Here is a 12417-nt window from a genome sequence, read left to right as displayed (position 1 = left end):
CCCAAATGGCCTCTTCAGGACCTGGGTTCCTTTGCAGCATCTGTTCCGGGGTGCCTCGGGGAGTGGGCATCTGGGCCGTGGCAGCCTGTGGTCCTGTTTCCCAAGCGGGGTCACCTGCTCTAGGCCTCTAGGATCCAGGCTGTGAGTGGACGTGAGCCAGGCCCACTGGGCCAAGCTCTAAAGAGCTCGGGGTTGAGGACAAACTGGAGAGACATTCAAGTTGTTCACAGCACCATGCTAAACAAGACATCTCTATCTCAAACTAAGTCTGCCTTGTGGCCCCCAGTTGCCAGCTTTTTCTGTGGAGGAAAGATTCAAGCCCTACACAGACTAGTTCCCTCTGTAATTCTCCTAAGGATGTATTTAGGGCACACCCTCATCTCCAGAGGACGCCAAGCATTTCAGCACAGCTCCCTCTAGTTTCAGGCCTCCACAGAGTGCTGTGTGTGCATCTCTCCTGCCTTCCCTTCCACACATTCACATCCTCAAGGGCATCCCCCTAGAACCGCCTAGAGAGGTAAACTGGCCATACACCTTCAGCCCCACGTCCAGATGAAAGAGAAGGACAGACATTCAAATGGGAGAGTCTATTGAAGGAGGAGAATTGTCAGTGACTGAGAGGTGGAGGAGGGAGAGTGAAGACGGCCCACTCTCCTTTCTCCCTATGATGCTGGGATGTCGGCCCTGAGCAGAGAGATTAAGGATTAGATGGGGGAGAGGGGTTGGCATCTTAAATTAAGTGGCCTTAGATGTTTATCACCCGCCAAGTAAAAGTAATCTTGAGATGTCAAGACGTCAGGAATGGAAATTCAACTAAATATGTTTAAAGAAAGAGAAAGAAGGTAAAGTAAAGCCATTTCCTGTTTATGTCCTAGCAGGTTCAGCTACTAAATAGATCAACTTCCTCCAGCCCCAGGAGACACTGTCTACCCTGGGGAAAAGCCTTCTCATTTTGTATTTATTCTAGACGATCTGGGTCTGACCTGAGAACATAGATCTTTGGAAGACAGAGCTAGTCTGACTTAGAGGTTACTGTACTCGCCTGCCCACTGCATCCTTCCCAAAGGGAATGAGGACAGGGCCAGCCCCAGCTCAGACGAGAAGCTGGGAAGAGGGAAAATATAGGAAGCAAAAAATGTGTAGAGATTACTCAAAAAAAAAACCTTAGCCCAGATGCACCGGTCAAAAGCAAAAAATACTCAGAGATCAGGGCGAGGGCTGCTCGAGCAAGGAGGCACTCTTGGCTTCCTGAAATCCTTAAGGGGCGGGGATCTGATGGCTCCTTCAGCTCATGCACGCCCTTGGCCTGTGGACCAGCCAGCGAATCTTTCTCTCACGGACCTCGGTTTTCCCCACTGTCAAAATAGACACCAAAAGCTGGTTCCAGTGACCTCACCAAGTAGCATGAAGTCAAATACAATTTCATGGCCTTACATGAAGGAGGAACTCTGAAAACTGCAGGAAGCCACCCTGAACCCAAAATATCCCCTGTTGTCACCATTGCCAATTACTGAGGCCCTTATGGAGACTGGTTACCTCTGTAATTCTCCGAAGGATGTATTTAGGGCATTCTTGCTTTGTAACTGTCTTTGGGATTTTGCAATACAGTATTCTACTAATTTTAAATATGCATAGTCTCAGCTTACAAACAAGTTGTGTTCCAAAAGTAGCTTTGCAGGTTGGTTAGTTGGCTCTCAGAATTCAGTTTCACATGAATACTGTGCTAAAACAAAATCTATGATTCATGTGCAGTCAAGCTAGTAGAAAACAATACTGTTACAATGCGGTAATGAAGCCAAACGGAAAAAATATTATATTAAAACTGACCAAGGGAATGGTACACTGACTAGCTTAAATCCAGGTACTTTAAAATTCTCCACTAATATGCTTGAATGCTGCTGTTTCCTGTATCCTGAAGCCTTGTGCTGGGCATAAAGCAGACAAGGAGGGGAGGTGGAAAATTGTGATGGAATTCCTAGCAAGTCAGAGCAACCCACACATTTCTCCTCTAGAACTTCCCGGAGCTAGGCTTCCTCCACCGTCTGTGTCCACCGACCACTTCCTGGCTCCACCCCACCCTTAACACGCCTCCCCATCTTCCTCTAGCAAAGATGAGGGCCACACACAAGGTGTTACGATTTAGGGGGCAGAGGGGTTGACATTTCTACTTTTAAATTTACTAAGATACTTTAACTGCAAAAAAGGAAAGTAGCAGGTCCTCAGTTGCCAGGTTCTAACCCAGAGGAACAGAGCATTAAATCAAGCATGGAGCGACCCTACTGTGTTACTGCACAGGCCACACGTTCATGACGCCGGCCCTGAACGTGGCATCCACCTGCTGGACAGCCTTGACCCTCCTGGGTCATGTCTCATTTCCTGTCCATATTTCCCAGGTGCCTTCGTTTAGCCTCCCTCCATTGTGTGGACCATGCCAAGGGCCCCTAAGAAAGGCACCTCTGGGTCCTGGCCTCAGAGACGCCCTCTGTCTCCAGGGTCCTACAACTATTTGGCTAAGCAGACAGTCTCTAAACCAGCACACACTTTCCATCTCACACTGTGCCTGCACAAAACTTCCTCTATGACAAACTTTCAAAAATAGGAACACAGCACCCCGGGACAAAGGCAACAGACATGGCTGCAGGGGTCACACTGGGTTCTTCCTGTTTCAGCATCTGCTTGTTCACTGGTCTACACTTCAGCATGCTGGCTGCACCCAGGCCTTTCTTTAGGTTTTTAGCCAACATTAAGCCCCATTGTGATGGTTAATTTTATGTGTCAACTTGACTGGGCCACGGGGTGCCCAGATATTTGGTCAAACATTATTCTGAGTGTGTCGGTGAGGGTGTTTTTGGATGAGATTCACATTGGAATCAGCAGGCTAAGTGAAGCAGATTGCCCTCCCCAGTATGGGTGGGCATCGTCCAATCAGTCGAAGGCCTGAATAGAACAAAAAGGCTGGCCCTCTCGAGACTAAGGGAGAAAAACACACCCTGCCTGATTCCCTTGAGCTGGGACATCGGTCTCCCGCCTTTGGACTCAAACTGAAATGTTGGCTCTTCTTGGGTATGGAAACTGCTTGCTTGGGGACTGGAGCTTCCACCACCAGCTCTCCTGGGTCTCCAGCTATTGACTGCAGACTGTGGGACTTAGCCTCCATAATCTCATGAGCTAATTCCTTATAATAAATTTCTACTATCTGTCTATCTACCTACCTACCTACCTATGTATCAATCTTAAAAAAGCCTTTGTTTTATATGTATTTATATTTTTACACACACACACACACACATATATATATATATATATATATATATATATATATAAAATCTCCTATTGGTTCTGTTTCTCTGGAGAACTGTAACTAATGCACCCCGTCTATCCAAAAAAAGTGCAGTTAGGATTGAAAGTGCCCATAACGATGAACAGGATGTCAGTGCCCTTCAACCAAAGGCCCCCAGGAACACACCTGTGGGTGACCAGCATCACACTGAGGGAGAACATTCACTGTGGGGAACTGTGGAGCATCTCTGTAAGAATAGCAAGAACCTATTATAGAATTTGGGCTTTGGGGGTGATTGGGAAGGATCCAAGAAAGCAATGGATTGCACAAAAAGTAAGGACAGAAAGTGAGACAATTCTATGTTTATCTCAACAAATACCTTCTCTCTGCGGAGGGCTAACTAGAGCAGGGATAAAGCTATGCTTGGTAAAGACGCCGCAGTCACTCATTTCAGCTGACGGGAGTGTTGTTTGGAAGTTTGTGGTGGCACGGTGATTTTGGTTTGCCCTGGCTTGGACAAAGGTACGAAGTGGCCCTGTGTTGTCTCACTTTGTCATGGTCTCAGAGTGGCCTTTTCTGATGTTGGTGTTCTGTGAGATTATTTGTGTCCCGCTACCCCATGTTCTTAGTCACTTCTGCTCCCCCAGTTCTCCCCTCCCTTGCCCCAGCCTGCCCCTCCACCCAGAAGAGAGCTGAAAGCTTATCCAGAGAGGCAGATGGCTGGGTCTCCCCTATGCAGACAGAGGGTCTCTGGGACCTTCTGAGGGGAGTAGCCGCAATACACACAAGCTTCTTTCCTGCTTATTGTGACTCCCTTTCTAAAACCTTCGTACTCTGTGTTATTACCAAAACCCAAGCACTGTGCTGAACACTTTACATATATTCACGAATTCCACCCTTAAAACAACCCTAGAAGGTAAGTATAGTATTGTTTTCATTTTGATGGTGGGGTAACCCAGGTACACATAGAGTGAAAAGCAATAACAACAACAAAGCAAACCCTGACAACAAAGAACTACACTCCACCCACCACGAATAAGTCCCTCTTGTGCTTGATCACGTGGCACTATGTGCATCTATGCAGGATGACATAGACAAAATCAGAGAACTTCCTTTCCATCTGCACACTATTTCCAGAGTAAAGTATCATTTCGCCCTGGACCAAAACCCTGCCCTACTCCCTACTGCCTAAAGAATGAAGCCCAAATGCCTTACATCGAGACCCAGGCCAGATTTGAGACCCTGTCTCGACTATGCCGGTGTCCTTAGTTTTCCCTTTCCCCTAAGTGAGCTTCCTGCTATGCCCACAGCCATACATTCACTGCCCCCTGAACATGTCAAATGCATTTCCACGTCCATGCTACTCCCTCCAGCTGGAATATCCCCCGACCTCCATCCAATCTCAGTTCCATCTCTCCTTCCCAGCTCAGATCTGTGTTCCTCTGCGCAGTTTTCCTGGCAGGTATCCTGTGCTATTTTATATTCTTATTTATGTTTTTATGTATCACCCTTGTTGTCCCAATAAGACTTATGGTAGATAGTTTGCAAAACAACCACAGTAGTTTCTCCCCTGCCTAGATGTGTGTCCTTTTGCAGCATGACTTGCCCTGGCCACTTCTACCTTCAAGAGGCAGAGTCTTTGTCTTCACTCTTTTGAGTCTGAGTCTGAATGTAAATATGACTTGCCATTGGAACGTTAGATAATCCTCACCACCGTGTGAGGAGCCTGGGCTAGCCAGCAAAGGATTAGAAAACACAAGGAGCAGAGATGGATCTTCCCAGCTGATCCACCAAAGCCAAGCTATCTAGACCAAGCAGCCTGCCAGATGTGTGAATGAGGCCGTCCTAAATCATCCAGCCCCAGTTAAGCCATCCTGGACAGAAAAGCATTCAAGCCAACCCAAGGAATTGTGAACAAACAATAGATGTTTGTTTTTACATGCCAGGACATTTTGAGATGGTTTGTTATGCAGCAAAAGCTAACAAATACAACATTATAAACTCCATCAGGTGCTGCGCTATGACCCACCTTGCCTGAATTCTTGGAATTCAGCCTTGCACATGACAGTCAGTCTTCAATAAATGTTTGTTTTTGATGATAACAACTTGAATAAAGAATGTTGAGGAATTCCCTAGAAGTCCAGTTGTTAGGACTCCATGCTTTCACTGCCGAGGGCCCAGGTTCAATCCCTGATTGGGGAACTAAGATCCCACAAGCTGCAAGGCATAGCCAAAATAAATAAAGTAAAAAAAAATAAATAAAGTAAAAAAAAAAAAAAAGAAAAAGAATATTGAGAGCTGGAGTTTGAAGGAGGCCAGGCCTAGCCTTCAGAGAGGATGGAGATCTGGCGGTGCCTGGGAAAGTTGTTTCATGCTTAAAACCTGGACTGAGCCAACTGGGTGATATCAGAGTTCATGTTAGCCTACCTTAACTCTGTGGAGTTTCTATCATGAAATTCCCTTTTCTCACAGGACAACTTAGCTATGCACTAACTTGGCCATCACATGCTGGATTCAGCTGATGGAGTAGCAGGAAGAGGTTACCTTTGGGAAGAGAGATGCAGCCTCTGGAGGTGAGCTCTCACATTTTATCATTCCTTCCATTTATCTAGTGTTTACTGAGCACCCACCATGTGCCTGGTGGTGGGCTGGGGACTAAGGAAATGAACAAGCCTGATCCCACCAGGTCCTCAAGGGGCTCTAGTGTGAAGCGTCAGAACACGTCTGACCATCTGGCTCAAGTTCAACAAGAAGAGAGGTGAGTTAGAGAGCTCCTGTTCTAGGGCTCATTTTCCTGAACAAATTTATAGACAATTTCCCAAGTCTTTAAGTTTATATTTTCTTAACCAAACTGAACTTTTCTTAAGAAAACAAGTAAAAATTAATTGTCCTTAATGGTATAATCATCTAACTCCAGATGTAACGAAACTGTGCAGCTGAGTCCTGGGTGCCACATTCTCAATATCGAGACCTCAGACCGTGGTGGAAGAATGAAAGGCAGTGATGCATGGTGTCCTCCAAAGGTTCTGTGACACCCTGCCTGATGGCCAAGGGCCTGACCGTGGCTCCTCGGATGGGTTATAGTAATCACACACCCAATCATGGATTACTGGGTATTGAGTGCTAATTATTTAAGTGCTAACAGTTTTAAACACTCTATTCTTTTCAATTCTTTCAGCATCCCCGTGAGATAGGAACTACTATGATGTCTTTTTGCAGATGAGAAAACCGAAGCACTAGGAAGTTAAGTAACTCACCCAAGGTCACACAGCTAATACGTAGCAGAGCTAGGGCTTGACTTCAGTGTTTTCGTTTTTATCTTTCGTAAAGCTTGCACCACTTTAGACCTGGCCTGTTAATAGCACTGTTGGGAGACTCTCTGGACTCCTTTCCTTTCCTCCCACTCTAGAACTTCAGTGTCCCTGCAGCCCGGCACTTATTTATAGGTGGTAACTTGCCTTCTGCTGTTTTTGCTCTTAGAGGATTGGAAGTGCTTCTAACACAGCTCTTTACTTCCCGTTTGGTTTATCTTTGAGCTTTAGCTCAAAACAGATAAGAGAGCCTGACCTGTTCCCTCCAGGCAGCTTCTGAATGAGAGCCTTCCAGAACTGTCAGCCAGCGCTTAGCTGACACCAGCCCAGCTCCAGGCTGCAGGTGACTTGGGGAGGCTCTGGGAGGCTCGCGGGCGCTCCAGTCCCAGCGCTGAGCAACAGGCCTGCAGACAGGGCTGGCTGAGTGAGGGAGTCACTGGGTCCTAGAGGCAGGAAACGACCTCACCTGCCAGGCCAGGACCAGTCTTTTCTACTTTCAGTTATAGACATTTTGTAAAAAGAAGAAGAGAAAACCCTGGAGAGATGGCTCCCTACCTGGATGTGGTCCCCAGCCCCTCCCTTCCTTTCCTGCTCTCTGTCCTGAGCTACTTCCCTCCCTCCCTCTCCTCTCAGCCCAGCCCTTCCTTTCCTCCTCCTCTCCCATCCCCCTTCGCACACAAGATCTCCTCTCCCTTTCCTAAAGTCCAGCCTATAGGAATTTCCTCCTAATTCAGATCCGGTTTTCCGGTGTTACCATGGCAACCCGTGGCTACCAAGGCTTTTCAGCAAAGTCACTTCTCCCCTACATTTTTCATAGAAATCTGCATTCTACATCTTGCTCCTCCCCACTTGCCGTGTTTGAGCGAAACTCTAGCCCCAGGCTCTCCAACATCTTTAAATGTTTTTAAACAGCCATATGTCTTTTATCTCAACTATGTTGATGTATTTTGAATAATTTAAGATATAATGTCATCGACTTAGTTAATTCCGAATACATCAGTACAATTTTCTCCATGGAGCGTACCTGGCTTACTTAGTGAGGGGTGGACAAGTTGCATTTGTATTTATGCAGGGGCGTTGACAGGAGCTGAATTGTGAATACTGAGTAGGGAAGTGGCTCAGGTGGGATTGTTGGTGCCCCACAGGGAAGGTGGGAGCAAACCAGAAACCTGCCCCAAGGAAATTGTCCTGCCCACAAGTGTCAGTGAGAGCTTGTGAAAATAGGCACAAAACACCCAGAACTCAGCATCCTCTCCAAGCCCTGAGCAAAAAATCCTAAATCTGGTGCAAAGGAAAGAATATGCCCTCTGAAATTAGGCAGAATTGAGTGTTATCCTCAATGCTGTTAATGAGCTAGCTGTGCTTGGGCAGGTTCCTTGCCCTCTCTGAATCTCAGTAGTGTATCTTTCAAAGTTATTGGGAGAAATAAATGGGCTAATGCACGTAAAAGGGCTTAAAGTAGTTCTCGGCACACACTCGCTAAAGAGTAACTACCGAATTCCAGTTATTGTCATGAGCAAAGTTCTGTGAGGCAGCATCAAGATTCAAGCTGAGCACGAGAAGCAGATGCCACGGTTACCAAACAATCAGGCTGCACAGCTGGTAACCAAACCAGAAGCCATGGTCTCCACACTCCAAAGTTCAGGATATAAGCAGTAATGAGACACTAAGACACCAAGTCTCATCAGACGCTCTTACAGGAGCAACATCGTAGCATGTAGACCCAGCAAAGGAACCGTGCACTGGCTGCTTTCAGTGTCCTCTCCCCTCTCCATGTGCTGGAACGTGTGTTAGGCAAGCCAAGAGCTGGGAGCAGGACAGTGTAGGGAGAGAAAGCCAGGTCCCTACTGGGGCCCAGGAAAGAAGGTTGAGCACACACAGATGGGGACTTGACCTGAGCTAGTTCAGCAGGACCCGTGAGTGTGGGGTTGGTTCCAAGCCTTGAACCTTCAACTTGAAAAATATGTCATGCAGATATTCTGAAATTTAATGCATAACAGGACGGTAAATGAGACATTTCCTGGCATCCACAGCAGCAGGGGCCACATCAGCAGCGCTGTACATACTAAGAGACTATACCTACAAAAGCAACCACTAGCTCAAGACCCCCTTCTAGGATATATAAGAGAAGATCAAGTAAAACTACTGGGGGCCCCTTCTTTGGAAGTTGTTTCCCAGGCAGAGGTAGCAGGGAGTGGGGCAGAGAATTTGGCCCATGTCTGCTCGAAGGTGGTGGGCTGCTGTTTGAGAAAAATCTAAAGGTGAGACATTATAATTAAACTTCTCCTGAGGGTGGAGGAAGAAGAGAAGCCAACTGCACTTTTAGAAGCAAAGGAACACAGGTCTCACCACGGGTCAGCCATGAGCTCCCTGAGAGGGAGTCAACTGCATAGTCTTGAACAGGACTCTGCCCAGAGGCCCTCCCAGAGGAGTGAGATAACACAACAGAGGGTCTGTGTGGGGCGGACTTAGGAGCCAGGAAGGAGTCACAAGTAGCCAGCTGGAAGAAGCATAGTCCAGGACAGAAAACTGTGGTTAGAGGGATCCTGGCAAACCCACAGAAGAGATCTATGAGGGGGAAAATTAGCATCTGAACATGAGTCACACACAGAAGGCACCAAACCAGGTGACAGTAGCACAGATCTAGTAAGAACTTTTCTCTTCCGCTTATCTTCCTCTCTCCTTGAGCCAACCACGGAGAAGCTAGAGGCAGGATGGGGCAATAGAGGGCAACAAGATGGGGAGGTAAGGAAGAAAAAACTGGTCTCCAAACCTACCCTCAGCCACTGCATGTTTCCTAGCCAAGTATGGTCTTAACCAGGAGAGGAGCTTACTCCAGGTAAAGGATACATTTTTTTTTCTTTTCTCAGCTTTATTGAGGTATAATTGACAAAAATTGTATGCATTTAAGGGGTACAACGTGATGGTTTCATATAAATACATATTGTGAAGTGATCACCACAATCAAGCTAATTAGCATTACCTCACATAGTTACCATTTCGGGGTCTTCTTTTCTTTTCTTTTCTTTTCATCCTCCTACCCCCCATCCCCTCTGGCAATCACCTTTTGTTCTCTGTATCCATGAGTCTATTTCTGTTTTGTTATGTTTGTTCATTTCTTTTGTTTTTTAGCTTCCATATATAAGTGAAGGCATATGGTCTTTCTCTTTCTTTGTCTGACTTACCTCACTTACTATAAGACCCTTTAGGTCCATCCATGTTGCTACAAAAGGCAAGATTTCATTCTTTTTTAGGGCTGAAAAGCTGTGTTATATTCTATTGTATATCTATCTCCTATCTATCTATCTATCTATCTATCTAATCTTCTTTATCCATTCATTTATCAATGAACACTTAAGTTGCTTCCATATCTTGGCTAGTGCTGCAATGAGCATATGAGTGCATGAATCTTTTAGAATTAGTGTTTTTGTTTTCTTTGAAAAAATACCCAAAAGTGGAATTGCTGGATCATATGGTAGTTCTATTTTTAATTTTGGGGGGAAACTTCATACAGTTTTCCATAGTAGCTACACCAATTTACCCTCCCACCAACAGTGCATGAGGGTCCCATTTTCTCCATATCTCACCATCTGTTGTCATTTGTGGTCTTTTTGATGATGTCCATTCCAATAGATGTGAGGTGATATCTCATTGTAGTTTTGGTTTGCATTTCCCTAATTATTAGTGATGTTGAGCATCTTCTCACGTGCCTGTTGGCCATCTGTATGTCTTCCCTGGGAAAATGTTTATTCAGGTCCTCTGCCCATTTTTTTTTTTTTCCCATGGGCAAATCTGTTTTATCCAGAGTAACTGAAAAGCACCACCAGCAGCAGCTCCTAGCCACCCCATGGGCGGATCCTGCAGATGCTCTGCTGCACAGAAGGCACGGGGCCCAAGTGCAATTCCATTGACACCAAGTTCTAGAACAGGTAAAACACACCTATGGCAGCCATAAAGTCAACAGGTTTACACCTGGGAGTGGGGGTGGGGGGATGCGGTGGGAGTAGCTGGGAAAGGACACAAGGGGCTTCTGCAATGGGGAAGAACAGAGAAGGGGCTGAGAATGTTCTAGGTCTTGATCTGGACTCAGGTGCTGTGGAGGTGCACATGTGTAAAATTTCATGGACTGACACTGCTCTGCACACTCAGGGTGTGTATGTGCAACTCCAGTTTTTTGTTGTTTCTTTTAAGGGAAACAATTGGATCTGGGAAGGTTGGCATCTTTTTAGCTAGGGAATGGTGGAGAATTCTCTCTTCTTGTCTGATAAAGTTGAGGAAGAAAACTGAAAGTCTTCTAGAGGTGATGTCTGGAGAGATGGGCGACTGAAATATAAGGGGCATTTCCTTGCCAGCAGGAGGATAAAAAGTTGCCATCTTCCACCATCCGAGTCCCAAAGCTCGGAGAGATTTCCAAAGATTGTTTAATTGATTTTTCTCCTATTTACATGCAGATCATAGTGTCTGGGGCCCAGGAATTCAGACACACGGCTTTGGGTCCACTCAGCCCTGTGAAGAATCCTGTCTGAAACTCGCATAAAGTCAGACACACACGTCTTCAGAAACACGCTGTTTCCTTTTTGTCTGGGGCTCCAGGGAGCGGGTGCAATGAGCAGGGCCTCAGACACGCTCCCATCTGCAGAGTCCCGGGGATCCCATCCCTCTGTTCTGCTGCACTGCAATCCAGCTGGTGTTCACAGTGTGTTCCCCAAAAGGGCCAAACCCCGTCACCACCACCGCCTTCCTGAGCTGCTCCATGGCGGGCTCAGACTGCACCTCTGACCCACTCCTGTCTGGACTCCTCTGCCCATTTTTTAATCGAGTTATTTGTTTTTGATGTTGGGCTGTATGAGTTCTCAGTATATTTTGGATAATAGCTCCTTATCAGATATATCATTTGCAAATATCTTCTCCCATTCAGGAAGCAACATTTTCATTTTGCTGATAGTTTCCTTCCCTGTGCAAAAGCCTTTTAGTCTGATGTAGTCCCACTGGTGTATTTTTGTTTTTGTTTCCCTTGCCTGAGGAGACATATCCAACAAGATATTGCTAAGACCGATGTTAAAGAGTGTTCTGCCTATGTTTTCTTCTAAGAGATTTATGGTTTCAAGTCTTACATTTAGCCTTTAATCCATTTTGAGTTTCTTTTTGTATATAGAGTGAGAAAGTAGTCCAACTTGGTTCTTTTGCCTGCAGCTGTTCAGCTTTCCCAGCACCAATTATTGAAGAGATTGTCTTTCCCCATCAATTATTCTTGCCTCCTTCATCATAGATTAATTGCCCATGTAAGTGTAGGTTCATTTCTGGGCTCTCTATTCTGTTGCATTGATCTCTGTGTCTGCTTTTGCCAGTACCATATTGTTTTTATGACTGTAGCTTTGTAGTATAATTTCAAATCAGGGAGCATCATACCTCCATCTTTGTTCTTCTTTCTCAAGGTATTTGAGCTAGTTGGGCTCGTTCGTGTTTCTATACAGTTTTAGAATTATTTGTTCTAGTTCTGTGAAAAAAATGCCAGTGGTATTTTGATAGGGATTGCATTGAATCTGTAGATTGCTTTGGGTAGTATGGTCATTTTAACAATATTAATTCTTCTAATCCATGAGCATGGTATATCTTTCCATTTCTGTCATCTTCAACTTCTTTCATCAACATCTTATAATTTTCCAAGTACAGATATTTTACCTCCTTGGTTATATTTATTCCTAGGTATTTTATTCTTTTTGATATAATTGTAAATGGGATTTTCTTAATTTGTCCTCCTTATAGTGTTCATTGCTAATGTATAGAGACACAAAAAATTTATGTATATTAATATTGTATCCTGCA

At 45.4% G+C, this 12417-nt stretch overlaps 1 protein-coding gene across 2 annotated transcripts in view; it reads left to right on the top strand.

Moving 5' to 3' along the window:
- The window catches only part of GALNT1 (polypeptide N-acetylgalactosaminyltransferase 1), a 208833-nt gene that overhangs the window by 16575 nt on the left and 179841 nt on the right, over window positions 1-12417 (top strand). For both annotated transcript variants that reach the window (XM_049697984.1, XM_049697983.1), the window contains exon 3: window positions 5893-6038. The gene's annotated coding sequence lies outside the window, so the exon portion shown is untranslated. The remainder of the gene's footprint in view (window positions 1-5892; window positions 6039-12417) is intronic.

This window comes from Orcinus orca, chromosome 15, assembly GCF_937001465.1.
Source record: "Orcinus orca chromosome 15, mOrcOrc1.1, whole genome shotgun sequence".
In the NCBI taxonomy this organism is placed as follows: Eukaryota; Metazoa; Chordata; class Mammalia; order Artiodactyla; family Delphinidae; genus Orcinus; species Orcinus orca.
The sequence above is the reverse complement of the archived record's forward strand: the minus strand, read 5'-3'. Positions and strand labels throughout refer to the sequence as shown.